This window comes from Nicotiana tomentosiformis, chromosome 6 (assembly GCF_000390325.3).
Source record: "Nicotiana tomentosiformis chromosome 6, ASM39032v3, whole genome shotgun sequence".
NCBI classification, from domain to species: Eukaryota; Viridiplantae; Streptophyta; class Magnoliopsida; order Solanales; family Solanaceae; genus Nicotiana; species Nicotiana tomentosiformis.
This window is the reverse complement of record NC_090817.1, coordinates 99,248,053-99,258,838: the sequence shown is the minus strand read 5'-3', so window position 1 is coordinate 99,258,838 and position 10,786 is coordinate 99,248,053.

The window sequence follows — 10,786 nt, the reverse complement described above, 5'->3', positions numbered from 1 at the left end:
GATTTTCCCTAGACATGGATCTTGTCCGAAGTACTTGATACCTAGAGATGGATCTTCTCCACGGGGCTGGATTGGCCTTCCTCAGTACTGGGTGACTTATAGTCTGTGATATATATGTTCCGGGATGGATCTTCCCTGGGCCGTATATGTCATATACAGTACCGAGTGGTTGAGCATTCGAGAGTGTGAGCACATGAGGCTGACAACATGGTGCATCACATACATCATGTGCATTGGCATGTAGAGATAGCAGAGTTATATTCTTTACACTGTTCGGATCTACTTCACTTTACTGTTTTGAGTTGCCTATTTAATTTGAGAGCATGCCAACCTTTCTGTTCAGTTATTTCTATTTTATCTGTACCGGTTGAGTTCGTCACTACCTTTCAGTATAAAGTTTGGACTTGTTACTTACTGAGTTGGATGTACTCACATTACTCCCTGCACCTCGTGTGCAGATCCAGGCGTTTTTTATCACGGCGGCGGTTGCTGATTGTGGCTTTAGAGTTCAGAGACTACCAAGGTAGCTGCACGATGTTCACAGGCCTTGACTCTTCTTCTTTATCACTAGTTGTATTTTTTGTTTATTTCTCTAGACACTGCAGCAGACTGTATTCTGATTTAGACGCTCATGTACTCTGTGACACCCTGGTTTTGGGATGGATTGTATCGTATTTTGGATATTTATATTTTCAAAAAGGCTTTCCTAAATTATTAAATTGCTTACGTCTTTATGCTTAAAGATTTTTTCTGGGTTGAGATGTTGAGTTGTGGCTTGCCTAGTTCCACGATAGGCGCCATCACGACGGTTAGATTTTGGGTCGTGACATTCATTGAGGGGCTCAGTCATGGTATTCGATTCATCATAGCTCTGGAGTTTGATACGGTTGTTCCATTCTAACAAATGGTAGATATTGCTCACAAATTAGAGGGAATGTGAGATTATGAGGGATAGGTTAGGAGGCTAAGAGGCCTCGTAGGCCAGGAGGACCTACTGGTCCCTATTTTAGAGGCAGGGTACAACATGGTCGAGGTTTTGTGGGTCAGCTAGTTTAGTTTGCACTTCAGGCTTCGCACGGTGTTTCAGATTCCCATGGGTCTCATAGTACCCGCACCAGACAACATCCACAGCCACACTAGCAGAGGGGTTGTTTTGAGTGTGGAGATACCAGCCACATGGTGACAGATTGTCCACACTCCGTACATATGTGTCACATCGGGGTATTCAGGCTATGGGTTCCGCTCTAGTTGCTGCTATCCCTGCACTGCCAGCTAGGGGTATAGGTCAGGCGGTTAGAGGGTGCTTAAGAGGGGGAGGCCCGATCCATTGACATGCTTTTTATAGTAGGGCCGAGACCACTGCACCAGATGATGTTGTTACAGGTATGGTTTTGATTTGTTATAGAGGAACATCATTCTAATTTTGATATGGTTCTGCTTATCAGGGCGAGTCCTCTTATCTTGCTTCACATATGGGTGATTTTCGTGATTTTGTACTCCGCTTATGTGTTTACTCCTGCTGGGGGATTCTATAGTGGTAGCCCGTGTCTATCATATCATTTTGTTCGTTATTGAGAGCTATGAGACTAGAAGCGACTTTCCGTTAATCATTACGGTAGGTAATTTTGATGTGATTTGTGGATGGTTTGGTTACAATTTGTGATTTTGATGCTCTACCTTTATGGGGGCTTCGTTACGTGTTGTGATTTTGTTTTGCGCATTTGAATTAATGGAAGGTTTCGAATGGTATGAGGTGTATTCTACTTGTGATTCAGAGCTGAGGATAGGATCCTCACATTTTCATGTGGGTTGATATGATTGAACCGGGCTATGTGCCACGATGGAGTTATATTAGAATGAGATCCTTATGATTAGTTCATATGTTTTGATTCTCCCTTGTGGAATTGATTCGTAGTATGGTACTGATAGGGAGTTGTGCCTGTCGGGCTTGTATGATAGTTCTCTCATGTGTTTTTCTTTGCATATTCAGTCATATTCGCGTCGCACTTGTTGGGTTTAGGTTGCGTGGTATGTGTCCAGGTGGCGTTGGGTGTGACTTGTTTATTTAAGTGAATAGTTATGAGGTATTCTTGTTTTTTGCGTTGTTATCAGCGCTGTAAAGGTTTGGGACAAGGTTTTAGTTGTTATGAGGTTATTTACCGGTGCTGGATTTGATTATGGACATCTGTGGTGGTCAAAGATGTTATTATGGGCATATGTGTGATGTGTTACGTCGTGTGGTTGTACCTTGTGGATGTAGGCATGAGTTGTTGCAGCTGGTTGAGGCTGATACCGTGTGATGATATGGGAATCAGATCTTTGGGAAATGATTGGATAGTGAAACTTTGGTTCTAAGGCTTACTAGTGTGGGTTGGAGGAGTAATTTTCCATTGAGATGGTGTTGTGAGGCCTATATGGATTGGGGTGATGTGAGATCACCCACAAATATATGTATGGTAAGTTCATTCGGTGATTTGATGATTTTGGAACAGTTCTTGGCACGTTCGAGGACGAATATTTGTTTTAGAGGGGAAGGATGTAACGACCCGACCGTTCGTTTTGAGAATTAGCATTACGTTCTGTGGCGTAAGGTCTCAAGAAGCTTCGTATTGTGTATCATGACTTGCATGTGTGGCCGGGTTCGGTTTTCGGATAATTTAGAATTGATTTGGAAGAATGATTCTTGTTTTAGAAGCTTAAGTGATAAGAGTTGATCGGAGTTTGACTTTGTGTAGATGACTTCAGAATGGTTTTTTGATAGTTCCAATAGCTTCGTATGGTATTTTGGACCTAGGCGTATGTCCGGATTTAGATTTGGAGGTCCGTAGGTTGATTTGATACATTTTGGCGAAAGTTGGAAAATTGAAGGTTTGAAAGATTCAGGAGGTTTGACCGGGAGTTCACTTTGTTGATATCGTGTTCGAATTTCGATTTCGGGAGTGGGTATAGCTCCGTTGAGTCATTTGGGACTTGCATGCAAAATTTGACGTCATTCCAAGTTGATTTGATATGATTCAACGCGAGTTGTAGAAGTTGAAAGTTCATAAGTTCATTAAGTTCGTGTTGAGGTGCAATTTGTAGTTTAAGTTGTTTGATATGATTTTAGGCCTCGAGTAGGTACGCGTTATGTTTTGGGACTTATTGGTATGTTCGGATGGGGTCCTGAGGGGCTCGGGTGAGTTTAGATAGGTTTGGGTTGTGTTGCGCTCGTTTTTTATGTTTCAACGTCGTTTCTTCAAGCATAAATGGTACCACATTAAGAAAATGAGTTCCAATTTCTATTTTTATTGAAGCATTAGATCTGTATCGTAATTACGGAGAAATAGAAAAAATAATCGTCGAATTTGGACATCGTATGAGGAAATTAAGCTCATTTTAGAGTCGGAGAAGAGAGCTGGTGCTGGTGCTTCGCAAATGCGAAGTTGGGTTCGCATCTGCGACCCCGCCGGTGCAAAAAATGGTCCGCAAATGCGGAAATTATAGCTGGCAGACCGCAGGTGCGGAGTTTTGGGCGCATAAGCGAAATTCCCTGTGTATTAAAAAAATCAGATTGTGTTTATTTAGTATTTTGACCATATCTTGTGTTCTATAGCTCAGATTGAGATGATATTCGTGGAGGTTTTCTCGTATTTCATGGGGATTTGAGCAGTTCGGAGGGTGTTTCACACAAGGAGGTTATTGTTGTTATGCCAATTCCCTTAATTATTGCCTCCACTCTAATTGCCTTGATTGTTGTTGTTATTCCAATTGCTTTGATTGTTTACACCACTCCAATTACCTTGATTGTGAGAATTCCAATTTCCTTGATTGTTTTGAGGTCTCCATTGTTATTGGCTTGGGCCTTGGAAGTTGTTTCTTTTCCCTTGTAAGTTGTTTACATATTGGACCTCTTCTTCTTGGTCATTGTAGGAATCCTCTTGCTCAAACCCACTATCTTCTTGCACAAACTTTTTCACTTTTTGTTGCACTTGCGGACCCTTTGTTCTTCATTTGTTCACCATCATGTTTACTCCCTCTATTGCACCGACTTGCCTCGGGTTTTGCACTTGTTGAAGTTGAGTGTCATCACCCAAAATCTCATAAGTCGTGATGGTGCCTATCTCAATCTTAGGCAAGCCGACAATCTCAATAAACCACCATATCTTTTAAATTTGAAAACCTAATAATTAAATTCAACGAATGAAATCTCACAAATACAAATATAAACATTCCCAAAACCCGGTGTCACTGAGTTCATGAGCATCTAATATGAATATAAAGTTTGATTAATAAAACACTGTCTGAAAGTATAGAACAATACAATAACTGGAAGAAAGAGAGTCAAGGTCAGCGGACTCCAGGCAGCTACCTTGATAGTCTCCAACTGATAGCACTCTGAGATTTAACGGTCGCCGTGTCCGAAAGCACCTGGATCTGCACACGAGGTGCAGAGTGTAGTATGAGTATAACCAACTCAATAAGTAACAAGACTAACTACTAGGCTGGAAGTAGTGATGAGCTCTGCAGGTACAGTCCAGTACATAAATAATGGTACAGAAATGTAGACATGATTTCAAGTTTAACAGTTAAACTCAGTACAAGCAAAAAGTAGATCTATACTGCATGATATGAGGAATATGACATCTCAGAGGAAAGACCTCATGTACTACTGTCACAAATCATTCGGTTACTCGGTACTGTTTATGGCCAATCCAGCCCAGGAATATTCCATCCCGTATATATATACACATTGACTGACAGTCAGTCACTCAGTACCGTATAAGGCCAATCCAGCCCTAGGAAATTTATCCCCAAATGCAAATGATACGGACAAGATCCATGTCTAGGGAAATGCATCACAATATAAATAAGTAAGGCCAGTCCATGCCCTGGGAAGTCTATCCCGAATATATAATCATCTACGTTCACTTGGGGTGTGTACAAACTCCAGAGGGGCTCCATCAGCCCAAGCGTGATATAAAGCAGATATGGCATGCTGTAGGTGGGCAGCAACGATCTATATAATGATAAAACCTATAAGGCATGCTGTAGGCGGGCAACCCCGTTCCATCTAATCATGATCTTTAATCGAGTCTCAGCTCAATTTCCTAACATGTGGAGAATGTACGAATAATAACACGATTCTTAAATTTTACAACTTCACAGGATTTATTCAAGTCACAATTTCTATGGTGCATGTCCACACGCTCGTCACCTATCGTGTGCGTCACCTACAAACAATTTATATAATACCATATTTGGGGATTCATACCCTTAGAGCCAAGTTTAGAAGTGTTACTTACCTCGAACAAGACAAATCCAATGCCGAGCAAGCTAAACAATACTCCAAAAAATCCATTCTGTGCGTATCAACTTCTGAACGCCTTCATATCTCCTCAATTCCACGCCAAATGATTCGAAACTAGTGAACCAACGTGCAAATTAATCAAAATATACTCCAATGCTTGCAATTTAACAATTTATAAAAATTCCTAACTCCGCTCGAAAAATCGACAGTGGGGCCCATGTCTTGGAATCCGACAAAACTCACAAAATCCGACAACCCATCCAATTATGAGTTCAACCATACAAATTTCACTCAAATCCGACTCTGAATCGGTATTCAAAACTCAAAAATTCGTTTTATGAAATTATAGAAATTTCCTTTGATTTCTCTTGAAGATTCGATAATCATACACCAAAAATGAAGATTAATTCATTAAATATAATCACAAGGGAGTCAACAACACTTACCCCAAGTTGTGTGGAAAAATTCCTCTCCAAAGTCGCCCAAATCGAGCTCCAAAATCCTAAAATGGATAAAAATGTTGAACCCTCGAATATAAGGCATTCTGTCCAGCGTTTCCGCATTTGCGGACACTAGATCGCATCTGCGACCATCGCTTCTGTGTAACAAGCTCGCATCTGTGAGACAGCCTTGGCTAGCAGTGATCGGTTCTTCGATGTCCAGGACCGCTTCTGCGGTCGCGCTTCTACGCAGGTTCCTTCGCATTTGCGGTTCCTTCCGTTTCTGCGATTAGTGTCACCGCTTCTGCGGTCGCGCTTCTACACGTTAAATTTCGCATTTGCGGCTCCTGCCCAGCAGTGCCCAGTCCACTTCTGCAAAGGGCTGCTTGCTTCTGCGGGCCGCACCTGCGGTTCCTCATGCGCAGGTGCGAAGACACCAGCAACAGAAATATTCCAGCATTTTCTTAAGTCCGAATTTGATCCATTAATCATCCGAAACTCACCCGAGACCCTCGGGACCTCAACCAATTTCACCACCAAGTCCTAAAACATCATACGGACTTAGTCAAAACCTCAATTCACATCAAACAACGCTAAAATCACCAATCACACCCCAATTCAAGCCTAATGAAACTAAGAACTTTCAACTTCTACATTCGATACCGAAACCTATCAATTCAATTCCGATTGACCTCAAATTTTGCACACAAGTCATAAATGACATAACGGAGCTATGAAAATTTTTAGAACTGGATTCCGGACACGCTCCTAAGTCCAAAATCACCATACGGAGCTATTGGAATCTTCAAAACTTTATTCCGGGGTCGTTTACCAATAAGTCGACATCCAATCACTATTTTAACTTAAGTTTTCAACCTTGGAACTAAGTTTTCCAATTCATTCCAAAACCTCACCAGACCCGAACCAATCACCCCGACGAGTCACATAACAACTGTAAAGCATAAATGGAGCAGCAAATAGGGAAACAAGGTTGTAATACTCAAAACAACCGGCTGGGTCGTTACATTCTCCTCCACTTAAACATACGTTCATCCTCGAACGTGCCAAGAGTTGTTTCCAAGCCATCACATCATTATTCCATCTTACCATGCACATACCCTGGGGTGATCCCATGCCACCCTATTCCATATAGGCCTGACAATACCATGTAATTGAAGATCATTACTTCAACCTTAGCCCATAAACCTTGGAATTCAATTTCCAACATTCAAAATTTCTTTTCAAGACCCGAATATCACATCTATACACTATATAAGTCTGAACAAACTATATCAAGCCATAGCCATAACTACAGATATAATCGCATAACATTCTACATAACTCGCATACTCGCAGCACCATTCTCGATCACAGTAACTGCTCAAAACCAACCGGTACTGGTATTAAACCCCATATCAAACAAAACCCCGTTCTAAAACCTTCGTACACTGCTGATAATGAAAGAAACATGCGGAATCTCATAACCCCTTATCATATCAACAAGTCAGGGAGCTTTCTCGCCCCAACCAGAATCATAATCACATTCTAAGTCAACTTTCAATATTATCCTCCTAATATACCGTAAAAAGAAATCTGATAGTACCCATTCTAGGTCCAATGACCATATATTATTAAACACAACTATCCCACTGACATGCCACACCAATACAACTCAAGCCATAACTGCGCATTCTTGTACCCAAAATGGCAGATGTCTTAAAGTAGAGAACCGTATTGCAAGTTCAACAAGCACCACCACAGCTGAAATGCTATAAGCTCATTATATTTAGTAGAACCAAGACACGTGAATTTAATAACAGTAACTAACTCTTCTAGAGCTCACATTAACATCACTCGCATGGATAACTCACGTGCTATAGTATCATTATCTGGACCCACACAGACAACTCACGTGCCAATAATATCAGTATATGGATTCGCACGGACAACTCATATGCCAATAATATAATCCGTCTGGCATGGTCACAAGCCTCCAGTCCAAGCATATCATACCGGAGCAATCAAATAATTACACATGTATATGATAAATGAATTATGATTCTCATGCTACTGGACTGGTACAAATAACATGCCATAGAGTAGGTAGGTGCAAAGTGTGCTATCACTACTCAAATCAGCAAGTTAACCCAGAAATAGTAACTACCAAATTTATTCACGGAATTAGCCTCTTTGTAACCTCAAGTGTAGTCCAGATAGTTCTCGACAAAGGTACGAATACGAGAAACGTTATAACTTTACGCTTAACAGTCAACTCTGGGCATATATTTGCCTAAGCATTCTTCCGAGGATGAATACTTGCCCCGATGCCCGCACATGGCTCAAACCTCCCATATGTACGCACTCATGGCGCGCAACTATCACAAATAATTAATGCAATTAGTGCCTCCACTGAGTTTAAATAAAATACTTACCTCAACCAGGTCGCAACCCTGAAACAATTTGCTTCTAAGAACTCCTAGTCCCCCAAATTCATAGAACACATGAACCACCGTAACTAATCACAACTCGAGCACTCGAATGTCTATCACATCCTTCATGCGCGATCATCCCATAGGAATACTTCCATAATTCTTCTATGCCGCATAACAATAATTGGAATGTCAGCCGTCTATTACCAAGGTAAGTACCGCAATACCGATGAACATCCGTAAGTCAAAACACAATACGCCTTTTGAAATACGCACCCTTCTCAGGGATTACCGATCAGTTATAACATTAATCTAAATATCTGAAATTGACCATTCTATCCAGAATTCGTGACCTTCCATTCAAGAATAAACTGTCACCTTGTACATGTAAATCTTAATCACGCACATTACAACACATCTATCATGTCATCATGTGACAAGCACGAGAATCTCATTATCAACTCTGAGTCACTAGCAAATTATATACCCGGTCAGTTAGAAACCCCCCTCATGCTTTATTCCAGGAGGAAATCACAATACACAATACGTTCCCCACATCGGTAGAAAATATCCAGCTCAAACCATGGTAGAAACCATCAAGAACACTTTGAAATCCATTTGCACATAACCAAGCTATCGAAACTGAATTCCTCTAACTCGACCAAGCCACGCAGGTCACCAAACCTAAGAATATTGCCACCAAAACATCTGTAAAGTCTCACCATATCCTAATTACCCAAAAGAACCGAGCATACTATTACCATACCGGTCTAACCTACTACCCAGTTGTCCTATTTACTTCAAGTTTCTTCTGAATTACCCTCAAGTTGACACTTTTCCTTGTTAGAACACTACGATCCTTACCTAAAGTTCACTACAAGACATCCTAACATATAACCATACCGCCCTAAGGCCCATAAGCCACTGTATTCTTCTTAAGCACCACAAAAGTACCATAACCGAAACCCCCACACTAAAAGACCTTATGTGGACTTAAAATTGTTCCTTTTACCTTTCTTGCACTGAAATGTAGAATCAATAGTCATACAGAATTACCGCAAGTCCCGGCATCATCCAGTGTAAATAACCGTTTCTAGCAATATACAAATTTCGAAAAATTTTCAATTGACACATATACATTTTGAATCCATTAGAACCCTTTCGAAAGTCACCCACTATGCTCAAATCTAAATTGCACCGCCCAAGCGGGCCGAAAGACACAAGCCCCATTAGCACAACAACCCCCAAAGAAGTAACCCCGCCTTAACACCACCAATCAAATTCATACGTCGTGCGCACTACATCCTTCAAAATAACAATTTAATCATTTCATGATTTTTTCTTAAAGTGCAATATAACTCGCATTCAAGAAATTTCCTTACTCAAGTCATCCCCGATCTCAACCTCTGCAAGTCATAACTAATCAACAAGTATGCCTCGGACCAAAACCAATACCGCACATAATCGTGTAATCCAATCGTAGATAACAAACTCCCCCACTTAACTCAAAGCCATATAACAAAACATCTGATAACTCACCATACCCATACTCTACTATTGTCATAATCCCGTAGTCAATTCCACGAAAATTCGTCACAAGCTTAGGTAACACAAACCATAAAATACCTCAAATCATCTACTAAACTCGCCTTCATCCCCGTGACTATCAAGGCAATTTTCTCAACTAATACAAACTCAAATCTCAACACATATACCCCGCTGAGAGAAAAGAAACCCTCCACTCAACATTATAAGGAATACACATACATAGATTACTCCGCAGGAGATAACCCACCTGCTTAGCCTCAAATTGGCATCTTGCTATACCCTTTCGCAACCACAACTACTACGGAATCACTTAATATTTCTGAGTTTGAACTCATCAACACGACATGAAAATCTACTTCGCTCTATAACTAAACAGCATGACAGATCCCTCAACGCACTCACAACTCAAGAACGTACGTCACATCAAAACAGGAATCAAGCACCCAATAGCAAACTCTTGAGTCACAAGTAAATGTTATTTATCTTGTTCAACCCATCTGAACACATCATACTCATCATATAGTCATTCAACCACTCATCGAGCCACAAATTCCACTCATAGGGATACTACCGACTGCATAAGTCCAAACACACAAGTTCTCATAACTAAAACTACAGAGCTTAAGCTGCTCTCTAACCCCAGCCTCAAGTCCTCCAGATTGGCCCATCAACAAAACACAGAATACTCATCTCGAACCTCGTTCATGGAATCACAAGCCGGCGATGCACATACGATACCGATCGCTCACATGCGCATACAAAGGGATTCAAAGAGTTATGTTTCAAGCTGAATCAATGTCGCACGATAGAATACAATAAAGTGAAATTTCCTAAGGGTTCGACAGCCTGTCGAAGATAAGTACAGACGTCTCTGCACAGATCCGCAAGACTCTACTAAACCAGCTCATGACTCGTGAGACCTATGTAACCTAGGCTCTGATACAAACTTGTCACGACCAAAAATCTCACCGGTCGTGATGGTGCCTATCTTAATACTAGGCAAGCCGACAATCTTAATAAACCACCATATCTTTTAAATTTGAAAACATAATAATTAAATTCAATGGAAGAAATCTCACAAA